The sequence below is a fragment of the Mandrillus leucophaeus genome, unplaced genomic scaffold (genome assembly GCF_000951045.1).
Source record: "Mandrillus leucophaeus isolate KB7577 unplaced genomic scaffold, Mleu.le_1.0 Scaffold326, whole genome shotgun sequence".
In the NCBI taxonomy this organism is placed as follows: Eukaryota; Metazoa; Chordata; class Mammalia; order Primates; family Cercopithecidae; genus Mandrillus; species Mandrillus leucophaeus.
In genome coordinates this window covers 2,256,116-2,261,348 of record NW_012103432.1, presented here as the reverse complement: position 1 = coordinate 2,261,348, position 5,233 = coordinate 2,256,116, and positions in this window count along the sequence as shown.

Genomic DNA, 5,233 nt, shown 5'->3' with positions numbered 1-5,233 from the left:
GGCCGGGCGAGGTGGCTCATGCTTGTAATCCTAGCACTTTGGGAGGCTGAGGCAGGTGATCATTTGAGGTCAGGAGTTCAAGACCAGCCTGACCAACATGATAAAACCCCGTCTTTACTAAAAATACAAAAAACAAAAATTAGCTGGATGTGGTGACACACACCTGTAATATCAGCTACTCAGGAGGCTGAGGCAGGAGAATTGCTTGAACCCAGGAGGCAGAGGTTGCAGTGAGCCGAGATCGTGCCACTGCTCTCCAGCCTGGGTGGCAGAGCGAGACTATGTCTCAAAAAATAAATGAAAAGAAAGTAGATAATAAGGGGCGGGGGGCGAGAAACAATTGTTCTCCTTGTAGGGTCCATCCAATCTTTATGTAGATAAGGGAAAAATCTTTTCCAACATCTGTTGATCTCTAAGGGCCTTTAACTCAAAATACTCATTATATCTAGGAGTCATATTTTGGGGTGAAGTTCCTTATGCTCTTTTGGGGGAAATACTTAAAAGTCTTTCCGCTAAAAAGATTCAGGATGAGGGTCTAACAGATACAAGGCAGCTTCTGAATAGTTTGGGCAGGTATGTGGGTTGAAATCAGCATATAACACACAGACACACACACATCCCAAATATCTCTACGATGTACAGAGAAAAAGATGACCAGCTGGAGGCATCTTCTATAGTATGTTTTTACAGTGCCCAGCCCCCATTCGTGGCATCCTCCTTTCCACACAAGTGCCTGTACCTAATTGTCAACTGAAGAATCACTAAGTTCATAAATTTGGAAGGGAGAGCTTTATTTCTCATAAAGGGTTGCAGCCTGTAGGCCCACAAGCTGGGAAGTGTAACCTTCAGAAGAAGCTGAGAGCAATCACTTCAAGGGAGGGCTAAAGCAAACAGAAATTTATGCTTAGCTGCATGGCCAAATATGTAATATTCAGTAAGCTATAGGAGTCATGAATACTTATGAAAGGAGAAACAACCATATATGCAATTGAGCTTCACATTTCTTCCTGAATCCCATATTCAAAAAAAGTGGTGGTGTTAGCATGGTCCAAGGGTAGAGTTTTTGGCCCACTTGTAATTGCCCAACAGGTTCTTCTTACCTACTGTACAGATAAAACCAATTCACTGAGACAGCAGTATTGCAGTAGAGAAAGAGTTTAATTATTGTAGGGTTAGCTAAGCAGAAAATGCGAGTTTATTACTCAAATCAGTTTTCCTGAGAACTGAGAGGCAATAGTATTATGGGTAATTTGGTGGGCAGGGGGCTAGGGAATGGGTGCTGCTGACTGGTTGGGCAAGAAATCATAGGGGTGTGGAAAATTAGTCCTCGTGTGCTCAGTTCTGGGTGGGGGGCCCACAGGACTGGTTGATTCCTGAGTCACAGATTCAAGTGAAGTCAGTCAGTTGCCAGAATGCAAAAGTCTGAAAAACATCTCAAAAGACCAATCTTAGGTTCTAAAATAGTGATTACCTATAGGAGCATTTGGGGAAGTTACAGATTTTGTGACTTCTTAAACAATGGCTGGTTAACATTTTTATTTTATTTTTTTTGAAACGGAGTTTCATTCTTGTTGCCCAGGCTGCAGTGCAATGGTACAATCTTGGCTCACCGCAACCTCCGCCTCCTGGGTTCAAGCGATTTTCCTGCCTCAGTCTCCCGAGTAGCTGGGATCACAGGCATGTGCCACCAGGCCCGGATAATTTTTGTAGTTTTAGTAGAGACAGGGTTTCTCCATTTGGTCAGGCTGGTCTCAAACTCCCGACCTCAGGTGATCTGCCCACCTCGGCCTCCCAAAGTGCCGGGATTACAGGCGTAAGCCACCGCACCCGGCCATGGCTGGTTATCATTTAATTACATCTATATTTTAGCAGAATTCAGGTCCGTCCCATAATCCCAATCTTGTGGTCTTTGATTACTTTTACAAAAGTGGTTTCAGTCCCTGAGCAAAGAGGGGGTTAGCTTCTTGGAAGGCCTATTATCATTCTCGCCTCAAAGTTAAATTATAAACTACATGCCTCCCATAGTTAGCTTGGACTACACCCAGGAATGAGTGAGGACAGCCTGCCTATGAGGCAGAAGCAAGATGGAGTCAGCCATGCTAGACTTCTCTTACCGTCATAATCTTTGCAAAGGCGGTTTTACTCTGACATCACAAGGTGAAGCAGAGGACACAAAAATCCTCACATCCTCCACAAGTCAACCAAAACTAGTTCAGAGATGGTGGTCAGTTTTTAGGAAGGGATGCATTGTGAAACTGGCAAGCTGTCACTTTGAAACTATAAAGAGGGTGGGGGAGTGCAGTCACTACTTCAGGTGATTGGCTAATGGGATAAAGGAACAGGTTGTCCATTTCTTGTTTTCTAGAGCTGGTTTCTGCTTACTCTTTAGGAAATAATTCTGGTTAAAGATTAACAAGGAAGGGGCATACTGAGGCATGTCTGACCTCTCTCCCCATCACGGCCAGATATTTCAGTTTTCAGGGTTTCTCTCGGGACTGCTTGGCCAAGAGGGGGTCATTCCAGTTGGCTGAAGGGCTTAGGATTTTATTTTTATTCCTCATAGTGCTTTTAGCTCCCCATTGGCCTCCTCCTTAGCACAGCAGGAAAGGCTGAGATATTACCCATTTCCACTTTAACATGGAGGCTGTCAAGCAAAGGGGCAAGGACTCTGGAATTCAAATCCTGGCTCTACCACTTAACACTGGTGACCTCGGCAAGTGACATGGGCCTCTGTATCTGAGCCTCCTGCTCTGTAAAAAGAAAATAATGATACTACACCCATCTCATAGATAGTAGGAGGATTAAATGAATAAATGTAGGCAAATCACTTAGGACAGCATCTGGCAAATAATAAGCACTCCATGTTGTTATGGAAGAATCTGTCTTGGGTTCCAGAGTATCTTGGTGTCAAGCAATTCCTTAAAGGAATTTCAAGTATCAGCAGGAAGACAGAGGGCTATGTGGAAGGGGTTTACACTGCCTCTAAAATCAAACCTTTGCCTGTATATGAACAGCCTGACCATAACCTGAATATTATCCTTTTAATGTACCTGCTCTGCCAAATCTTCCCCTAAAATATGAGCTAAGAACCAATCTGGCTTGTGAGGGCCTTGTCACCTGACTGCTAAGGGAAAAAAGGTCATACATCCCACCATTATTGGCCTCTGCTTCTGCCATCTGGCACCTGTAGATCCCCCTGCTCACATAGGCTGGAGCCCCTCTCTTCTCTCACTGACCCATGACACACACTTACCACTCCATCAAATCCTCTTTAAAAACTTATGAAGTGATCAACACCAATAATGCTAGATGCTAGATTCAAACTAGAGGATAACTATTTTACAGATGGCCAAACTGAGGTTCAGGAAAAGGAAATCAGTGGTTCCCAAACACCAGTCCAAGAACTGCTGCCAGTCCTTGTGGTGATGTTTTCACCAGTCTTCAGCCAAACTGGAAAAATAAGACTAAAGCTTTAAGTTTTTCATACACCCGAAATTATTCTATTTTTAAATTGTGAGGTTATGTCCCATCTTCCCTCCTGTGTATACAGAAAAGATATCAAAATGCCCCTTCTTTTGTAAAATGATATCGATAGGAGCTGGGATTTGAAACTAGATCATCTGAATACTTTCACTGTCTCCTATTACATTTTTTTTTTTTTTTAGACTGAGTCTCGCTCTGCCACCCAGGCTGGAGTGCAGTGGCACAATCTCGGCTAACTGCAGCCTTCACCTCCTGGGTTCAACAAGCAATTCTCCTGCTTTAGCCCCCTGAGTGGCTAGGATTAAAGGCGCAGGCCACCATGCCCAGTTAATTTTTGTATTTTTAGTAGAGATGGGGTTTCACCACATTGGCCAGGCTGATTTTGAACTCCTGACCTAGTGATGTGCCCGCCTCAGCCTCCCAAAGTGCTGGGATTATAGGCGTGAGCCACCGCGCCCAGCCCACTTTTAAATATTTTTAAGTGACTTTAACTTTAAATTCAACAATTATTAAACAATTGTTTATATATATTTTAAATTGTACAATAGATAACACGCTTAAAATATCTTCAAATAAAACTCAGCCCATGTTTGAGTCTTCACAGTATCCTATGTAGGATTAAAAACTCAAATCCTCACATGGATAGGCAGGTTACAATTTCAAGAAGTAGATGGAAAAAAGAAACATTCGTAAGTCCCTAAATGTAGGATTTAAGGGCGCATGTCTCCCCCTGCTGGTTGTGGTGGTAGCAAACCGAGCCTAGACCGCAATGGTACTGGCGAGAACTTGAACTGGAAAGGACCCTACAGCAAGAAGAACAGCTGCTTCAGAACCCACTATCCATCACAGGGTCCTTATCCCAACCAAGAGTAAAGAGAGTAAAGTGAACGAAGCTTAAAGAATTTGTGGCACCAGTACACTATCAATAGATGCTGATTTACAAATCTTGGTAAATTAATAGAAAAGGAAGAAAAACGTTTACGGTGGTTTAGCTATATGAAAATATTCACTATCAATCTTTATGAATTGTTTACCCTGTGTATCTAATTATATAGAATCATAGCATAAAATAATCATAAAAATTATGCCTATCATTAAATTAGTCTGATTTGGTTCCATTTCAATACTTGTCTGAAGTTCAAGTTATTGGTACAGCATGGCTGTCTGCTCAATATGTAGGTAAAGTCAAGGAAGTTTGGTTTATTTGCCCCTTCGGAGGACTAAGAGGGCCTCATGCTTTCGCATATTTCACTGATTCTTTTTTTGCTTGGTATGCGTTATGCCCTCACCCGCTTCCATTACTGCAAACCCAACTTTTAGCTGTTTTTAAAGCTTTACCTGCTGGTCTATTTCTACTCCAACAACCAAAGAAGAAAGTTTTTTTTTTTTTTTTTTCTACCCTAATGTTATTGCTTTGTTCAGAATCTTCTGGCACTTATCTCATTCTCTTTCATATTGCTTATTACATCATGTCTCATTTCCCATATCAGATTTTAAGTTATTTGAAGGCAGACTGTTTCATTTTATTTTGTTTTGTTTTTTATTTAAGTTCAGGGATACGTGTGCAGATTCGTTACATAGGTAAACTTGTGTCATGGGGGTTTGTTGTACAGATGATTTCGTTACCCAGGTATTTAGCCTTGTATCTACATTGTTATTGTTGTTGTTTTTAATTTTTTATTTCCATAGGTTTTTGGGGAACAGGTGGCATTTGGTTATCTGAGTAAGTTCTTTTTTTTTTTTTTTTTTT